General features: G+C 40.3%; 1 protein-coding gene and 1 pseudogene across 7 annotated transcripts in view; one reads left to right on the top strand and one right to left on the bottom strand.

The window, feature by feature from the left end:
* WDR33 (WD repeat domain 33) overlaps positions 1–20,785 on the bottom strand; it is a 110,999-nt gene that overhangs the window by 68,379 nt on the left and 21,835 nt on the right. The gene's annotated exons all lie outside the window — the stretch shown is intronic.
* LOC118540700 (high mobility group protein B1 pseudogene) lies at positions 6,544–7,267 on the top strand (annotated as a pseudogene).

Below are 20,785 nucleotides of genomic sequence, written 5' to 3'. Positions count from 1 at the left end.
GAGGGGTTAGGGTCAGAGGGAGAAGCAGACTCCCTGCCAAGCAGGGAGCCCGATGCGGGACTCGATCCAGGGACTCCAGGATCATGACCTGAGCCGAAGGTAGTCGCTTAACCAACTGAGCCACCCAGGCGCCCTGGAAAAAATTTTAGATGGAGGTAGATGAAACATTAACAGAAAATTGACAGTGTTGAAGATGGATGATAGGTACATGGAAACAAAGCATTAACCAAGAGCCAAATCAAGGATCTACTGTACAAACAGGAGGAAAATAACTGAAGTCAAATATGAAACAATCACTATGCTATTACTAACACTCCTGAATAATTCACATGTTAAAGCTGAAGAAAGATATTACTCCTTCACTTAAGACCTTATATAGAGGATGGGAGAAAATACCTTTCCATTTACAAATTTGTATTCTAAAAAAAAAACAACTTTAACTTTTCGTGAATGGTCAAGTACTAGTGTTCTAAAAATAAAGGTCCAGCATGAAGAAAAAGAGGGGGAAAGTACAATTATATTTTACATTAAGATCTAGCCCTAAAATAAAACAGAAACAAACCCCCTCAAAATACAGTGACCAATCTTCACATTAAACCTACACACTTCAGCTTCACTTCCTATAAACCGTTGTCACTTACCAAAGTCAAAACAGAGCCTTTTAGTAGCTGTTATGGGCTGAATTGTGTCCCCGCACAAATTCGTATGTTGAAGTCCTAACCTCCAATACCTCAGAATGTGACTATATTTGGAGATAGAGCCCTAATATGACTAGTGTCCTTGTAAGAGGAGATTAGGACACAAACATACACAGAAGGAAAGCCATATGAAATTACAGGGAGAAGAGAATCATCTACATGTCAAGGAGAAAGGCCTCAGAAGAAAACAACCCTGCTCAAATCTTCTTTTTTTTTTTTAAAGATTGTATTTATTCATTTGACAGAGAGGCAGTGAGAGAGGGGACACAAGCAGGGGGAGTGGGAGAGGGAAAAGCAGGCCTCCTACTGAGCAGGGAGCCTGATGCGGGGCTCGATCCCAGGACCCTGGGATCATGACCTGAGCCGAAGGCAGATGCCCAACAACTGAGCCACCCAGGCGCCCCAACCCCGCTCAAATCTTAATCTTGGACCTCTAACTTCCAAAACTGTGAAAAAACACATTCTTGTTGTTTAAGCCACCAAGTCTGTGGTACTTTGTTATGACAAGCCTAGCAGACAAATACAGTGACAGAGCTAAATACCTGGCCCTCCTGGCTCACCAATATGGGTTGCCGAAAGATTCCAGCAACAATAAAACAGCTTTCTCTAACAGAGACAGCAGAAAACTCCATACACGAGGTTGAAAAATAAGTGACCCAGACAGAAAGAACTATCACTCAAGTCATTAAAACTATCCTTTAGGCTTCACTCAGGACTACATTTCAAGGAACTCTCTCTCTCTCTCTCTATATATATATAACCAAATGCAGAAAACATGTTTTATAAGCTTAGTGACGTGACATTACCAAAATTATAACTAAATACAGAAAAGTGGATAGAAAAAAACCATAAATACTTTTCTTCAAGAAAAGTCATTACAAATTTTACACTGTAGAACTGTGCTATGCGGTGCCTGGGTGGCACATTCAGTTAAGCGTCCAACTCCTGGTTTGGCTCAAGTCATGGTCTCAGAGCCATGGGATCAAGGCCCACATCAGGCTCTGTGTTCACCACGGGGTCTGAGATTCTCTCTCCTTCTGCCCCTCCCACTCATGCTCTCTAAAATAAATAAATCTTAAAAAAAAAAAAAAGAGAGGTGCCTGGGTGGCTCACTCGGATGAGCATCTGCCTTCAGCTCAGGTCATGATCCCAGGGTCCTGGGATTGAGCCCTATGTTGGGCTCCCTGCTCAGCGGGGAGTCTGCTTCTCCCTCTCCCATTCCCTCTGTTTGTGTTCCCTCTCTTGCTTGCTCTGTCAAATAAATAAATGAAAACCTTTATAAAAAAAAAAAGGTTAAGACTTAAACTGGAAATTATATAGAAAAATTAATTTGGGTAATAAGCAGGCATCACCAAAATCAGAGGTAGTTCCTAGCCATGAATACACTCACACTTAGAAATTCTGAAACACATGAAAAATCCCTGTGACACAGGGAAGCATAATGAGAAATGCAATTCATTTCAATAACTTATTAGTGAGCGCTAACTACTTGACAGGCACTAAAGACGGACACCCAGACACACACACAGTCTGCTCTCAAAAAGATTGACAGTTTAGGGCGCCTGGGTGGCTCAGATGGTTAAGCGTCTGCCTTCGGCTCAGGTCATGATCTCAGGGTCCTGGGATCGAGTCCCGCATCGGGCTCCCTGCTCCCTGGGAGCCTGCTTCTCCCTCTGCCTCTCTCTCTCTGTCTCTCATGAATAAATAAATAAAATCTTTAAAAAAAAAAAAAAAAAAGATTGACAGTTTATAAAAACAGAAGAGCTCAAAAAGAAAGCAATGTAAGATCTACTACTACACTGAGAATCTACTATGCTTGTTTGCCAGGAATGATCTATCATAGACAATAGGAATAGAACGATACTTACAGCACAAGCCAGTCTAAAGTTTAAATTTGGGGTGGGCTAGGGCTAAGTAGGAGGAAAAGACATGGTGAAAAGAAACAAATTAAGTAATGCTCTCTCTCATTCACTCAGCACACCAGGGTCAGCATAGTCTTTTCCCCAACCAAACATAATCCAAAATAATCAGCCACAATCAAACATTTCTGACTCCATTAGGAAAATTTCACCATCACAGCTGATACCCAACATAAAACAGGGGAAAATATATATATTTATATATGTATATATTTATAGGAAAATAACCTTGCTAAAACTTAACTAATTCCACAAGTTCAATCCAAAATGGATTTACTAAATGTTCCACACAACTGAATAAAAAGATCTTTTTTTTTTAAAGATTTTATTTAAGAGAGAGAATGCACTCTCAAGCATGAGAGGGGGGAGGAGCAAAGGGAGACAGAGAATCTCAAGCAGAGTCCATGCTAAGTGCAGAGCCCGATGCCAGGCTCAACCTCACGACCCTGAGATCACGACTGGACCCAAAACCAAGAGTCAGACACTTAACCGACTGAGCCACCCAGGAACCCCAACGATCTTTAAACTACTGTTCAAGAGGGTAGAACTGAGGCTCTGAATCAAAAAAAAAAAAAACAAAAACAAAAACTTGGGGCACCTGGCTGGCTCAGTCAGTAGAGCATGCAACTCTTGATCTTGGGGTCATGAGTTCAAGCTCCACGTTGGGCATAGAGTTTACTTTAAAGAAAAAAAAAAGAACCCTCCATGACCTGAAGTGTCATGAACTGGTCTAAAGCAGTATTTTTTCTTTAAAGTCACATTGTATTGGTGGTTCCTGAAATCAATTTGGTTAACAACCAACAGTACTTAATAATAAAAAAAAATAGAACACATAATATTGAACTGCACATTTTACAGGAAAGAACTGCTTTTGTGAAACTTCTGTTTCAGTTGTACATGTGTGTATATTGAGTCACAAGTAAAAAAAGTATCTTCTTCCTGTGGATCTCCTATCTATGCATCTTCCTCTTTTGATCACTTAATTTCTGCTACCACTGTGTATTCATAGACAAAGAAGTTCATATGTAGCAACCGCCCTAAGTGGTAGTAGCTATGGCACCAGAATCTGGTCCAGTTATCAAATCAAATAATTCTTACCATGTCAACCACTAATCAGAGTTTCTGATTAGCACAAGCAAGCCTGTTTTCCCAAACTGAGATGAAATAATTCTAACCAAGAGTAAATTATTGATGCATTAAATACCTAGGATAGCAAGTACAATTACTGTACAACTTTTAAAAATAATAAAAGGTTCTGAGATCCCACTCTCATTAACATAAACCTGAACTCCATTGTCAGAAACCCAGCCTGGGAACCTCTATTTTAAGATTATCTATCTCCAGACCAGTAAGTAGGTCCTGGGATGAATAATCTACCCTAAAAAAGATCTGATATGTAATATGTCACAGAACTTTCAGGGGACTTACATGAGTGGTAAACAAGACCAATAACAAAAATGATCATGGTCTCTTTTTCTTCACAGCCCAATCTTTAATAATATGAATCCTGAACAAATCAGGAGCAATTATACTGGGACCATTCAGCTATTTAAAGAATAAACAAGAAGATAGCTGTTTAAAAAAGTAGTTTTTAGGGGCGCCTGGGTGGCTCAGTCATTAAGCGTCTGCCTTCGGCTCAGGTTGTGGTCCCAGGGTCCTGGGATCAAGCCCTGCATTGGGCTCCCCGCTCCACGGGAAGCCTGCTTCTCCCTCTCCCACTCCCCCTGCTTGTGTTCCCTCTCTCGCTGTATCTGTCAATTGAATAAATAAAAAAAATAAGTAGTTTTTAAAAGTTCACATGATTCATGGTCGATTCCCACATCGAGCTCCTTGCTCAATGGGGAGACTGCTTCTCCCTCTGCCTGTGGCTCCCCCTGCTTATGCATGCACGCACGCTCTCTCTCTCTCTCTGACAAATAAATAAAATCTTTTAAAAATAAATAAATAAAAAATGAAAGTTTACATGATTCTGTATCTTGACTGTGGTAGTAGATACACAAACCTATCCAAAAGGTCATGTGCTGTATACTTTATGTGACTTTCTTGAAATAACAAGATGACAAAGACGGAGAACAGATCAGTGATTGCCAGGAGTTAGGGGTGGGGGAGAGGTGTGACTATGAAAGGGGAACTACTGTAGTGATGAACTGTATCTCGACAATGGTGGTAGATACACAAATATATACATGTAACGAAACTGCAGAGAACTCATACACAAAAGAACAAGTAAAACTCAGGAAATCTGTGTAAGATCTAGAGACTAAGTCAATGTCAATATTCAACTTGTGATACTGTACTACAGTTTTCCAAGTTGTTACCACTGGAAGAAATTAGGTAAGGTACACAGATCATTCTGTATTATTTCTCACAAATGCACTGAATATATAAATTATCTCAACAAAAAATCAATTTAAAAAGTTAACATAAGAAAAAAAAAGTTAACATGAGCAATTCACTAGTTGGTAAAAACCAACCACCCATGCTGAGAATACACATATGAAATAGTCAACTAAAAAGATAAGCATTTTAAGGGGCGCCTGGGTGGCTCAGTGGATTAAGCATCTGCCTTCGGCTCAGGTCATGATGGGATTGAGCTCCACATTAGGCTAGCAGGGAGTCTGCTTCTCCCTCTCCCTCTGCCTGCCACGCCCCCTGCTTATTCTCTGTCAAATAAATAAAATCTTATTTTAAAAAAAATAAGCATTTTAAGACTGCTACCATAAATTTGTTGATAACTAAATTGGACATTAAAGATCTTTTTTTTTTTTTATTTGAGTGGGGAGAGGAGAGAAAGGGACAAGCAGACTCCCTGCTGAGTCGGAAGCCCGACGCGGGGCTCAACCTTACCACCCTGAGACCATGACCAGAGTCCAAATCAGGAGTCGGTCACTTAACCAACTGGGCCACCCAGGCACCCAAAGATCAATTTTAATTAACTCTCAGTGTAGGAGTTGCCCAATTTTTATAGCTTTCAGCCAAAGATTTAACTGCGTAATTCTTAAGCAGCCTCCACTGCATACTTAAGCTGAAAAACTTACTGAAACATTTTAGTGGATACTGCACCGGACCAGTTTAATGCATGTTACTTGATACTGTACCTGGACTTTTAGATATTTTAAGGCTCTCATCTTCATTCTGATTTAATTTTCTGTGCCAAAAACTAAAAGCTAACTTTTACATATAATCCATATATGACCACAGTTCTGGCTATCAACTTAGTTAGAAACTAACAATTCAAGGGGCGCCTGGGTGGCTCAGTCGTTAAGCGTCTGCCTTCGGCTCAGGTCATGATCCCGGGGTCCTGGGATCGAGCCCCGCATCGGGTTCCCTGCTCCGCGGGAAGCCTGCTTCTCCCTCTCCCACTCCTTCTGCTTGTGTTCCCTCTCTGGCTGTGTCTCTCTCTGTCAAATAAATAAATAAAATCTTTAAAAAAAAAAAAAAAGAAAGTAAAAATTCAGTATTTCAAAAGTATGATTCTGAGATAAAGAAACCTGTACCATCAACTGTTTTCAATGGAGATAAAGTCAGTGGTTACTGAGTGTGGTTTTTATCCTTGTCATTAGCATACAGAGCAAGAGAGCTTTTCCATTTTTATGCTGTTTTTTAAAATGGATTATATTAACTTATCAAGTATTTAAACCAATAAAAACTGAACAAACTAATTCTTACTGGATTACTGAATTCATCTTTGCAAAAATTAACCAAAACAATACAGCATTTTCTAGATAAAGTAAAGTGACCTCTTAAACTAGGAATAAGGAATTCAAAGATTTAATCCTGAGTTGAAACCAGCTTTCCCAAAGCCAGGCTTTAAGGCTCTCATCTTCATTCTGACTTAATTGTATGGGATATGAATTGGGAAGCAGAGATTTTTAAAAGCTCCCAGATGATACTAAAGTGCAGCAAAAATTTGGGAAACAGAGCTCCACAGAGACAGTGCCGGGGCAAGTGAGAGCCAGACGGGCACTGGGCGACTCTGTACCTCGCTGAGGAAAATAATTAAACATGGGCAAAGGAGATCCTAAGAAGCCGAGAGGCAAAATGTCATCATATGCATTCTTTGTGCAAACTTGCCGAGAGGAGCACAAGCAGCAGCACCCAGATGCTTCAGTCAACTTCTCAGAGTTTTCTAAGAAGTGCTCAGAAAGGTGGAAGACCATGTCTGCTAAAGAGAAAGGAAAATTTGAAGACATGGCAAAGGTGGACAAGGCCCGTTATGAAAGAGAAATGAAAACTTATATCCCCCCTAAAGGGGAAACAAAAAAGAAGTTCAAGGATCCCAATGCACCCAAGAGGCCTCCTTCGGCCTTTTCCTTGTTTTGTTCTGAGTATCGCCCAAAAATCAAAGGAGAACATCCCGGCCTATCCATTGGTGATGCTGCAAAGAAACTGGGAGAGATGTGGAATAACACTGCTGCAGATGACAAGCAGCCTTATGAAAAGAAGGCTGCTAAGCTGAAGGAAAAATATGAAAAGGATATTGCTGCATACCGAGCTGAAGGAAAGCCTGTTGCGGCAAAAAAGGGAGTTGTCAAGGCTGAAAAGAGCAAGAAAAAGAAGGAAGAGGAGGAAGATGAGGAAGATGAAGAGGAGGAGGAGGAAGATGAAGATGAAGAAGATGATGATGAAGAATAAGTTGGTTCTAGCAGTTTTTTTTCTTGTCTATAAAGCATTTAACCCCCCTGCACACACTCACTCTTTTTTTTTTTAAAGATTTATTTATTTATATGAGAGAGCGAGACTGAGAGAGAGCACATGAGAGGGGGGAGGGTCAGAGGGAGAAGCAGGCTCCTCGCTGAGCAGGGAGCCCGATGCAGGACTCGATCCCAAGACTCCAGGATCATGACCCGAGCCGAAGGCAGTTGCTTAACCAACTGAGCCACCCAGGTGCCCCACTCACTCCTTTTAAAGAAAAAAACCGAAATGTAAGGCTGTACAAGATTTGTTTTTAAACTGTACAGTGTCTTTTTTTGTATAGTTAACACACTACACCAAATGTATCTTTAGATAGCCCTGTCCTGGTGGTATTTTCAACAGCCACTATGCCTGACACAGTATGGGGGTTGTAAATTGGCATGGAAATTTAAAGCAGGTTCTTGTTGGTGCACAGCACAAATTAGTTATATATGGGGATGGTAGTTCTTCAGTTGTCTCTGATGCAGCTTCTACGAAATAATTGTTGTTCTGTTAACTGAATACCACTCTGTAATTGCAAAAAAAAAAAAAAAGTTGCAGCTGTTTTGTTGACATTCTGAATGCTTCTAAGTAAATACAATTTTTTTATTTAAAAAAAAAATTGGGAAACACCAGACATCCAAGTAACTTGGATAGCTTACTTCTGAAACAGTTTCCTTAGAGCAGCAAGGTCCTAAACTTTTTATTTCAGGACACCTTTACTTTAAAAATTGAGCATTCCGGATGCCTGGGTGGCTCAGTTGGTTAAGCGTCTGCCTTCGGCTCCTGGGATCAGGCTACCTGCTCAGCAGGGAGACTGCTTCTCCCTCTGCCTGCCGCTCCCCCCTGCCTGTGCTTGAGCTCTCTCTCTTCGACAAATAAATAAAATCTTAAAAAAAAAAAAAAAATTGAGGATTCCAGGGCACCTGGGTGGCTCAGTAGGTTAAGCATCTGCCGTAAGCTCAGGTCATGGGATGGAGTCCCACATCAAGCTCCTTGCTTGGCAGGGAGCCTGCTTCTCCCTCTACCTGCAACTCCCTCTGCTTGTGCTGTCTCTCTCTCACAAAGAAATAAATAATATCTTTAAAAAAATTGAGGATTCCCCCAAATTTTTGTTTATTGTGATATTTATAGACATTTATTTAGAAATTAAAACAGAAAACTTCAAAATATTTAATATGTATTTAAGACAATGATAAACCCTCCTTTCACGAACATGACGCCAAAGACAAAGAAGGAAGCCCCTGCCTCTTCCAAAGCCAAAGCCAAGGCTTTGAAGGCCAAGAAAGCAGAGCTGAAAGGCGTCCAGTCACAAAAAAAGATCCGGGTATCAGCAACATTCTGACATCCCAAGACACTACGTCTCCAAAGGCAGCCCAAATATCCTCGAAAGAGCACCCCCAGGAGAAACAGGCTTGACCACTATGCCATCCTTAGGTTACCCCTGACCGAGTCAGCCATGAAGACAACACACTTGTGTTCATTGTGGATGTTAAGACCAACAAGCACCAGATCAAACAGTCTGTGAAGAAGCTCTGACACGGACGTGGCCAAGGTCAACACCCTGATCAGACCCAATGGAGAGAAAGCGTATGCTGGATTGGCTCCTGACTATGATGCTTTGGATGTTACCAACAAAACTGGGATTGTAAAGAAAAAAAAAAAAATTTAGACCATCTAAACTGAGTCCAGCTGGCTAAATCTAAATATACAATTTTCACCATAAAAAAATAAAAATAAAAAATGATAAACCCATTACAATCATTATTTCCCCTTCCCCAAAAACTAGTACAGTGACATTTTTTCTTACATTTTTTTCATATCTCTTTAATGTCTAGCTTAATTTAATTGAAATGACTAGATTCTCATGTCTGCTGCATTCAACCTGTTGCAGTATGTTATCTGGGTTGAAGTATAAATATATGGACTTACACAGATACATATTTATTTGTAAAAAGGAAATGTATTTTAATATCCTTCTCAGAAAATTGTGAATATTAATATTCCAACAAAATTTGACAATGTGGCATCTAAAATCACATCAATAAGGGGCGCCTGGGTTGCTCAGTCGTTAAGCATCTGCCGTAAGCTCAGGTCATGATCCCAGGTGTCCTGGGATCGAGCCCCACATCAGGCTCCCCACTCAGCGGGGAGTTTGCTTCTCACCCCCCACCCCCGGCTCGTGCTCTCTCGCTTTCTTAAATAAATGAAATCATTAAAATATAAAAATAAAAATAAATCACATCAATAAGCTTTTAGTACTCTGTTACACTAAAGTGCATTTGTTTATTTTGCACTTTGGAACTTTTAACCAAACATGACTTTACATTATGCACTGATCATTTAGAAAACACTGGTTTCACAGAACTATACATACCATCTAACTCACATTTCTTATAAAACAAAATAATCATTTTTATTAAAATCACCATTGGTCTTCAACTAACATCTTCTTTAATTAAGATAGAAGTGTTTGTTAAAGTATGTGTAGAAGCAGGGCGCCTGGGTGGCTCAGATGGTTGAGCGTCTGCCTTCGGCTCAGGTCATGATCCCAGGGTCCTGGGATCGAGTCCCGCATCGGGCTCTCTGCTCCTTGGGAGCCTGCTTCTCCCTCTGCATCTCTCTCTCTCTGTCTCTCATGAATAAATAAATAAAATCTTTAAAAAAAAAAAAAAAAAAGTATGTGTAGAAGCATATGGGAATAGCCGTTTACTTAACTCACTGAAACCAGAGTATTTTTTTTTTTTAAGATTTTATTTATTCGACAGAGAGAGAGAGACAGAGAGAGAGAGAGCATGAAAACGGGCAGGGGCAGAGGGGGAGGGAGCAGCAGACCCCCTGCGGAGCAGGGAGCCTGACGTGGGGCTCTATCCCAGGACCCTGAGATCATGACCTGAGCCGAAGGCAGACGCTTAACTGAGCCACCCAGGTGCCCCAAAACAGAGTCTTTATTAACCATTGTTTAAGTAACATCTTCTTTCATTAATACATACGTGTGTTTGTAAACACATGTAGAGGCGTATGGGAACAGCAGTATGCTTAACTCATTTGAACCACACTGTGTTTAATGCATCCTTCTTTTATTATGGCACCAGTTTGTAAACGTATGTGTAGATACATAAGGGAACAGCCATACGCTTAACTCACTGAAACCAGACTGTGTATAAACCATCTTTCAAGTAACATCTTCTTTCATTAATATATATGTATTTGTAAATGTATGTGTAGAAGCATATGGAAATGGTCCTGTGCTTACCTCTTTGAAACTACACTGCATATAGTGTCTTTCAAGAAACATTTTCATTTATTAAAATATAAGTGTATGTAAACTTACATGTAGAAGCATGTGAGAACAGCCATATGTTTATCTCACTGAACCTAAACTGTGTGAAAACCTTCTTTCAAGCAACATCTTCTTTCATTAAGACACAAATGTTCGTAGACGTATATGTGGAAGCATATGAGAAATAGACCCGTCCTTAAAAAAATAATAATTAAAAAAAGTAAGAACTATTAATTACTGGGAAACTCAATCTCACAAGGCAGATACAAGTGTTCAAAACTTGTATCTCCTTACAAATCAATTTTGATCACTAACAAATACTGACAATTGTTTCCCTTGAAGCACAGTCTACCTACATTCCCCTTCAAGAAAAATACCTGCCATATACTCATTTGAATGCCATAGCTTATCATTCTTTTCTTTTAAATTCATTTAATACTGGGGCGCCTAGGTGGCTCAGTCATTAAGCATCTGCCTTCGGCTCGGGTCATGATCCCAGGGTCCTGGGATCGAGCCCCACATCGGGCTCCCTGCTCAGCAGGAAGCCTGCTTCTCCCTCTCCCACTCCCTCTGCTGTGTTCCCTCTCTCGCTGTCTCTCTGTCAAATAAATAAATTCTTTTTATAAATAAATAAATTCATTTTAAAAATTGTGATGGAAATATTTTTTTAAAGCAGTATGGCTTCTTTCACTTAGCAGTATGTATTTGAGGTTCGCCATGTCTTTTCCATGAGTTGATAGCTCATTTCTTTTTAGCACTAATATCCCATTGTCTGCATGTACCACTTTATCACTGAAGGACATCTTGGTTGCTTCTAAATTTTGGCAATTATAAATAAAGCTCCTAAAAATATTCATGTGCAAGTTTTTGTACAGTCATATTTTCAACTCATCTGGGTAAATACAAAGGAGGAAGAGGATTGCTGGATCCTCTGGTAAGAGTACACTTAGTTTTGTAAGAAACGGACAAACTATCCAAAGTGGCTACACCATATCGCATTCCCACCAGTAATGAATGAGAGTTCTTATTGCTCCATATTCCCACCAGCATTTACTACTATCAGTGTTTTGGATTTGAGACATTCCAGTAAGTGTGTAGTGGTATATCGTTGTTTTAACTGACAGTTCCCTGATGATGTGTAATGTTAGGCATCTTTCCATATGCTTATTTGACCATCTGTATATTTTCTTTGGTGAGGTGTCTGTTTAGATATTTTGCCCATTTTTTTCTTTTTTCTCTTTTTTTTTTGTCAATGTAAACTCTACACCCAACATGGGGATCATCTCACGACCCCAAGATCAAGAGCCACATGCTTGGGACACCTTAGGTGGCACAGTCGGTTAAGCATCCAACTCTTGGTTTTTGCTTGGTCATGATCTCAGGGTCTTAGGATCGAGCCCCACATCAGGCTTCATGCTCAGTATGGAGTCTGTTTAAGACTTTCTCTGCCCCACCCCTCCTGCTCGCACGCTCTCCCTTAAATAAAATAAATCTTCAAAAAAAAAGAAAAAAGAGGGGCACCTGGGTGACTCAGTTAAGTGTCTGCCTTCAGCTCAGGTCATGATCCCAGGGTCGTGGGATCAAGCCCAGCATCGGGCTCCCTGCTCAGTAGGGAGTCTGCTTCTCCCTCTCCCTCTGCCTGCTGGTCCCCCTTCTTGTGCTCTGTCAAATAAATAAATAAAATAGTAAAAGAGAGAGAGAGAGAGCAACATGCTCTACCAACTGAGCCAGCCCATTTTTTAATCAAGTGCCCCTTGCCCACTTTTTAATCAAAGTGTCCATTTTCTCAGTTAAGTTTTAAGAGTGCTTTTCTTTTTTTAAAGATTTTATTTATTTATTTGAGAGAGAGAGAGCGCACAAGCAGGCGGAGCAGCACAGGGAGAGGGAGAAGCAGGCTCCCTGCCAAGCAGGGAGCCTGATGCAGGGCTCCATCCCAGGACCCTAGGATCATGACCGGAGCCAAAGGCAGACACTTAACCGAATGAGCCAACCAGGCTCCCTGTTTTAAGAGCTCTTTGTATATTTTGGATAACAATCCTTTATCAGATATATCTTCTACAAGTATTATCTCCCAGTTTCTGGCCTGTCTTCTCATACTCTTGGTTAACTTGGTTTTAAAATTACATTCACCAAAAAGTGAACTTTAGAACTTAGAACATTTCTAAGTTTTGACAAATGCACAGAATCACAGAATAACCACAATCAAGATGCAGAACCCTGTTATCAATTTCCTACCACTACTCCTAGTCCCTGGCAACCATGTTGTTTCTGTTTCCCATCACTGTACTTTTGTAGAATGTCATATAAACAGAATCACACATTGCGTACGCTTTTGAGTATGGCATTTTTCATTTAGCATATGAGATTCACCAATGTTGTTCCAAGTACCAATAATTCCTTTTTTCTTGTTGAATTCTATGGATATACCAGTTTGCTTATCCATTCACCAATTCAGGGACACTTTAATTGCCTATGGCAATTTGAACAAAATTACTATTGACAGTCACGTGTAGTTTTTGTGTGAATGTTAAGTGTTCATTTTTCTTGGGTAAATATCTAGGATTGAAACTGTGGGGTCATGTAAGTTTATATTTAACTTTATGGGAAACTGCCAAAAGATTTCCCGAAGTGGCTGTATCATTCTGCATTCCCACTAGCAATGTAATGAAAGTTCCAGTTGCTCTACATCTTCATTAATACTTGATATTGTCAGCTAGGGAGAGAAGGGTTGTTTGTTTCTTAGTCATCCTAACAGATATATAGTAGTATTTCATTGTGGTTTTAATTTGCATTTCCCTCAAGACTAATGATACAGAGCATTTTTTTGGTCCTTACCACCCATATATCTTATCCAGCAAAGTTTCTGTTCAAATCTTTTGCCCATTCTTTAATTGGGTTGTTTTCTTATTGTAGAGGGTTTTTTTCTTTTTTAAGATTTTATTTTTTATTTATTTGACAGAGAGAGGGAGGGGGAGAGAGAGCACAAGTAGGGGGAGCAGCCGAGGCAGAGTGAGAGGGAGAAGCGAACTCCCCAGTGAGCAGGGAGCCTGACATGGGGCTCAATCCCAGGACCTTGAGATCACGACCTGAGCCGAAGTCAGAAGTTTAACTGACTGAGCCACCCAGGTACCCCTAGAAAGATTACAAAGATTTTTCTCCTTTGTTCTCTTCTGCCAATTGTATTATTTTACATTTTACATTTAGATCTCTGATCTATTTGAGTTCATTTCCATATCAGGTATAAGGGATGGTTTGAAATCCTTTTTTCTCATATGGTGTCCAATTGTTCCAACTGCATATGCTGAAAAAGACTATCTTTTTTCAGGGCGCCTGGATGGCTCAGATGGTTAAGCATCTGCCTTCGGCTCAGGTCATGATCCCAGGGTCCCGGGATCGAGCCCTGCATCAGGCTCCCTGCTTGGCGGGAAGCCTGCTTCTTCCTCTCCCTCTACTGTCCCCCGTGCTTGTGCTCCCTCGCTCTGTCAAATAAATAAATAAAATCTTAAAAAAAAACAACCTTTTTTCTACTGAATTGCTTTTACACCTTTGCTGAAATCAACTATTTTATGTGCATCTACCCTCAATATCTTGATTACTGTAACTTTACAGAATGCCTTGAAATCAGCTAGATTTCAGATCAGATTCTCCAACTCTGTTGTTCTTTATCAAAAGTGATCTAGTAATTTGTATTCTTTTGCCATTTTATAATTTTTTAAAGCAGCTTATTACCTATAAAAATGTTGCTGAGATTTTGATCTGTATGGACCAATCTGCGGAGAAATTACATTTTAACAATACTCCATCTTCAAACCACAAACAGGTAATTCTCTACAATTATTTAGGCCTTCTTTGATTTGCTTCATCCATGTTTTGTAGTTTCAGGCACACAGATTCTATACGTGCTTTGTCAGATTTATACCTGTTTCTGCTGCTATTTAAATGGAACTGTAGGGCGCCTGGGTGGCTCAGTCGTTAAGCGTCTGCCTTCGGCTCAGGTCATGATCCCAGGGTCCTGGGATCGAGTCCCACATCGGGCTCCCTGCTCCGCGGGAAGCCTGCTTCTCCCTCTCCCACTCCCCCTGCTTGTGTTCCTGCTCTCGCTGTCTCTCTCTCTGTCAAATAAATCAATAAAATCTTTAAAAAAATAAAATAAAATAAATGGAACTGTATTTTACTTATTTCCATTCACATTGTTCACTGCTAGTATAAAGAAATACAATTAATTTTTATACACTGTCCATTTATTCTGCAACCTTGCTAAATTCACATGTTGGTCCTAGAAGCTTTCTTATAGATTCCTTGGAGTTTTCTGCATAGGCAATCATGTCATCTGCAAATAGGGGCAATTTACTTCTTTCTGTTCCAAAAGCTTTATTTCTTTTTCTTGCCTTATTGCACTGTTCTCAGTCTTAAAGGAGAAAGCATTCAGTCTTTCACTATTAAGTATTCTCTATTAAGTATGACATTAGCTATAGATTTTTGTAGATGCCCTTCATCGTGTGAAAGAAAAACCCTTCTGGGCGCCTGGGTGGCTCAGTTGGTTAAGCGACTGCCTTCGGCTCAGGTCATGATCCTGGAGTCCCCGGATCGAGTCCCGCATCGGGCTCCCTGCTCAGCAGGGAGCCTGCTTCTCCCTCTGACCCTCCCCCCTCTCATGTGCTCTCTCTCGCTCTCTCTCTCTCTCAAATAAATAAATAAAATCTTTAAAAAAAAAAAAAAAAAAAAAAGAAAAACCCTTCTATTCCTAGTCTATAAGAATTTTTATCAAGTAAGTATTAAGAGGGGTGCCTGGGTGGCTCAGTCAGTTAAGCATCTGCCTTCAGCTCAGGTCGGGATCCCAGAGTCCTAGGATCAAGCCTGATGTCAGGCTCCTGGCTCAGTGGGGAGTCTGCTTTTCCCATTCCCTCTGCCTGCCCCCCCCCATCATGCTCTCAGTCTCTCTCTCTCTCTCTCAAATAAATAAATAAAATCTTAAAGAAAGAAAGAGACAGAGAAGAAAAGAAAGAAAGAAAAAGAAAAAGAAAATTAAGAATTGGGGCGCCTGGGTGGCTCACGCCGTCGGCTCAGGTCACGATCCCAGGGTCCTGGGATTGAGCCCCACATCGGGCTCCCTGCTCAGTGGGAAGCCTGCTTCTCCCTCTCCCACGCCCCCTGCTTGTGTTCCCTCTCTCGCTGTGTATCTCTCTGTCAAATTAATAAATAAAATCTTCAATAAAAAAAAAAAAGAATTTTGTCAGGGGCGGGGCACCTGGGTGGCTCAGTCGTTGAGCGTCTGCCTTCGCCTCAGGTCATGATCCCAGGTCCTGGGATCGAGCCCCGCATCGGGCTCCGTGCTCCACAGGAAGCCTACTTCTCCCTTTCCTACTCCCCCTGCTTGTGTTCCCTCTCTCGCTGTGTGTCTCTCTCTGTCAAATAAATAAATAAAATCTTTAAAAAAAAAAAAAAAGAATTTTGTCAGGGGCACCTGGGTGGTTCAGTCAGTTAAGTGCCTGCCTTTGGCTCAGGTCATGATTCTGGGGATCCCAGAATCGCACGGGTCCAGGATCCAGCCCCACATCACACTCCCTGCTCAGCAGGGAGCCTGCTTCTCGCTCTCCTCCCCACTCGTGCTCTCTCGCCATCTATCTCTGTCTCTCTCAAATAAATATTTAAAAAAGAATTTTTGCCAAATGCTTATTCGTCCACATAGATGATAATATGGCTTTTCTTAGTCTATTAATATTGTATATCAGCCTGACTTTCAAATGTAGAACACCCTGCATTCCCCAAATAAATCCCATTTGGTCATGATGTATCATCCTTTTTATATATTGTTGAATTTTAATTACTAACATTTTGTTGTGACTTTTACATCTATGTTCATGAAGGATACTGGTGTAGCTTTCTTTTCTTGTAATATCTTAATCTAGTTCTCTATCAAACCCTATATAATGAGTTGGTAAGTATTCCTTCTAATATTTCCTGAAAGAGATTGTACAGAATTGGTATTATTTCCTCCTTAAATGTTTGGTAGAATTCACCTGTGAAACAATCTGAACGGACCTCAACTTTCCTCTAACGGAAGGTTTTTAACTATGAATTCAGTTTCTTTAAAAGAAGACTATTCTGGTTATCTGTTTCTTCTTGAATGAGTTTTGGTAGTTTGTTCTTTGAAGGAACTGATCAATTTCACTAAAGTTGCCACATTTTAGCGCATAGAGTTGTTCATGTATTCTCCTACTATTATTTTAACATCTGTAAGATCTGTAGTGATAGCCCCTCTTTCAGTCCTGATATTAACTTGGGCTCCTCCGTATCCATGCCCCACCTCTTTTTGAACAGTCTTTCATCCTTCCAAGTAAAAAAATAGGTTCCACGGAAAAAGTGAATATTAACATTACAAAATTTCCTCAATGGAACTGTAATACTTCTGTAAGTCGCAAAAGTGCTTTATCCACACTTCCCACTTCATCACACACTATGCATTAGTCTGCTTGGCTTGCCATAATACACTAGCACAGACTGAGAGACTTAAACAAACACTTATTTTCTCACAGTTCTGGAGACTGAAAATTTGAGACCAGGGTGCCAGGTTCCTGGCTTACAGATAGCCACCTTCTTGGTATGTCCTCATATGGCAGAAAGAGACAACACGTTCTCTGGTGTCTCTTCTTTTAAGGGCGCATCAGGAGGCCCCTATCTTCATTCCCTCATTTAAACCTAATTATCTCCCAAAGGCCAAACTCCAAATCCCATCGTATTGGTGGTTAGGGTTTCAACATACGAATTTTACAAAGACATGATTCAGTCCACAGGATGCTATATTTAAAAAAAAACACATGCTCAAGGGAGGTGGGAGGATGGGTGACTTAAGTGATGGGGTTTAAGGAGTACACCTGTCATGATGAGCACTGGGTGATGTATGGAGTAGCTGAAACTAATATAACACTGTACGTTAACTATACTAGAACTAAAATAAAATAAAACATATACTCAAGGGTTGACATATAATTATTTTTAATGCTTCACCAATGACATTTCAAGAGAAACTGGCTTTTTTCTTCTCAACCACCAGTGTGAGGTGGTAGTAAACATACAATGACTATTAGTACAGTTTGGTACCACTGCCCTGAACCATGCTAAAGAGCCAGGAGTTTTATCCATTACTACTTTCACACCATAAGTACAAATGTTAACACAGTAAAAGGCCTAATAATATCTTAGTATAATTATGAAAGTAGTTCTGAGGGGTGTCTGGGTGGCTCAGTCAGTTAAGCACCTCAGGTCATGATCTCGGGGTCCTGGAATCAAGCCCTGAGTCAGGCTCCAAGCTCAGCGAGAGTCTGCTTGTCCCTCTCCCTCTGCCCACCCCCACCCCCACCACTCATACACTCTCTCAAATAAAAATCTTAAAAAAAAAAAAAGATGGGGCGCCTGGGTGGCTCAGTTGGTTAAGCGACTGCCTTCGGCTCAGGTCATGATCCTGGAGTCCCGGGATTGAGTTCCGCATCGGGCTCCCTGCTCAGCGGGGAGTCTGCTTCTCCCTCTGACCCTCCCCCCTCTCGTGCTCGCTCTCTCTATCTCATTCTCTCTCTCAAATAAATAAAATCGTTAAAAAAGAAAGAAAGAAAGAAAGAAAGTAGTTCTGACCTAAGTTTTAAAACTCATCACTGCCATACAGAGTTAAATTCAAATAACTAGCACAGAAAAAATTTTCACAAACTACGAAGTATACTAGCAATTTAAGGTATTATTACAAATTATTCAAAAGAGCTATAACCAATACTGAAAACTTGACCCATTCCTAAACTTTCCAAATTCACTTATGAAAATGACAAAAGCTTTGCTTTCAACTTATAAATATAAACCTTAGAAGGAAATGGGAAAATCTACAGAATCTAAAAAAGAATAAATAAAACTATCTTGGTTGGCTATCCTGGTTGTGATGAAACAAACGAATGAATAAAGCAGGACAGTGGTGCTACAAACACACTCATGTTTGTATATGCTTATACACTTACAGAAAAATATACCAGAAACACTACCAGTGATTGTATCTCAGGAAGGGAACTAGATGACTTAATGTAAGGTTGAGAAGAAATTTAGTCAACACTTTTGAATGTCAGACCATCTCTTAAATGTATTACCCCCCCAAAATAAATGAAGTTTGTTTCCCTGGTAATAGTTAATGTTTTGGGGTACATTAAAAACTCAATTTAAAACACTGTAGGGGCACCTGGGTGGTTCAGCCAGTGAAGCGTCTGCCTTCGGCTCAGGTCATGATCCCGGAGTCCTGGGATCGAGACCCACATTGGGCTCCCTAGTCTGCAGGAAGACTGCTTCTCCCTCTCCCACTCCCCCTGCTTGTGTTCCTGCTCTCACTGTGTCTCTGTCAAATAAATAAATAAAATCTTTTAAAAAAAATAAAAAAACAAAACACTGTAAAATTTCACCCTCTTACTCAACTTGGAAAACAGAAGCCAAAATTCAGTTTTGTTTTTAAGAATATATTTTTCTATTCCAGCATACATGTATAACCTCTCTAAAGCAATAATACGATCTCTTTTAATGACCAGATATTATTCATTTATAAATGACAAAAATATAAATTCAGTTGCTTATTCTATGTTGGATTAAGATTTCACCAAAAACCTGGGATAGTTTTAACTGGAAGCTCTGTAAGACTGAAAAACAACATGCGTGCTATCCATATGATAGGTCTCTCCAAATGGAGCATTCAGTCCAATATAGTATGTTTAGAGAACTGACAGCTTCACCATTACATTATTTCAAATACACAAACAAGGCAAAAGCCTAACATCTAATCTATTTGGAACACTTTTTTCTTTCAATACTTTTAACCAAAATTAATTTTACTTTTTTTAAGATTTATTTCTTTGAGAGTAAGCGAGTGCTGGAGTGCAAGTGGGGGGAGGGGCAGAGGGAGCAGGAGACAGACTCCCTGCAAAGCAGGGAGCCTGACACAGGGCTTGATCCCAGGACCCTGAGATCATGACCTGAGCTGAAATCAAGAGTTGGACACTCAACTGACTGAGCCTCCCACCACACCCCCAAAATTAATTTTAAATGGAAAATACGACTGTCAAAAAAAACAGGTGTCCTTTCACATGTGCTTATGCAATACTGAGAGGAAAAGAGGAAAGGGATACTTAGTCTAGATTATGAGACTAAAGAGACATAACTAACCTTGATGGAACCCTGATTTTTTTTTTTAATATTTTATTTATTTGACAGAGAGAGAGAGAGAGCACAAGCAGGGGGAGCGGGAGAGGGAGAAGCAGGCTCCCCGCTAAGCAGGGAGCCCAACCTCGGGGCTTGATCCTAGTACTCTGGGATCATGACCTGAGCTGAAGGCAGACACTTAACCAACTGAGCGACCCAGGCGCCCTGGAACCCTGATTTAAAAAAAAAAAAATTTTTTTTTAAACAAGTGTCAGCAAGGATGTGGAGAAAAGGGATACCTTGTGCACTGTTGGTGTGAATGTAAATTGGTGAAGCCACTATGGAAAACAGTATAGAGTTCCTCAAAATATTAAAAACAGTAACTACTCTATGATCCAGCAATTCTACTTCTGAGTATTTCTCTGAAAAAAACAAAACTACTAATTCAAAAAGATATGCACCCCATGTTTACAACCTCCCACGTGTCCATCAACAGATAAATGGATAAAGAAAGTGTGCATGTGTGAATTAAGCACTGCAGTATTATCTGGCCATAAAAAAGAATGAAATTTTGCCATTTTTGACAACCTTGAGGGCATTATGCTAAGTGAAATAAGTCAGACAGAGAAAAACAAATACTGTATAGGTGAAACTTATATGTGGAGTCTAAAAACAAACAAAAATAGCCACACGCATAAATTTAAGAAAACAGATTGGTGGTTGCCAGAGGGGGGGGATGGAGGTGGGAGACATGGGGGAAGGGGATCAAGAGGTACAAATTTCTAGTTATAAAATAAATAAGTCATGGGGATGTAATGGACACTGTGGTGACTCTAATTAATAAATCTGTACTGCAGGGCGCCTGGGTGGCTCAATGGGTTAAGTGTCTGCCCCAGGTTAGGCTCTCTGCTCAGCAGGGAGTCTGCTTCTCCCTCTCCCTCTGCCTACCACTCCCCCTGCTCCTACCCCTGCTCGTGCTCTCTGTCAAATAAATAAATAAAATCTTTAAAAAATAATAATAATACTGTAGTGCACATCTGAAAGTAGCT

The sequence above is a fragment of the Halichoerus grypus genome, chromosome 4 (genome assembly GCF_964656455.1).
Source record: "Halichoerus grypus chromosome 4, mHalGry1.hap1.1, whole genome shotgun sequence".
Taxonomy (NCBI): domain Eukaryota; kingdom Metazoa; phylum Chordata; class Mammalia; order Carnivora; family Phocidae; genus Halichoerus; species Halichoerus grypus.
Note: the sequence above shows the minus strand (reverse complement) of the source record. Positions and strands in the feature narration are given on the sequence as shown.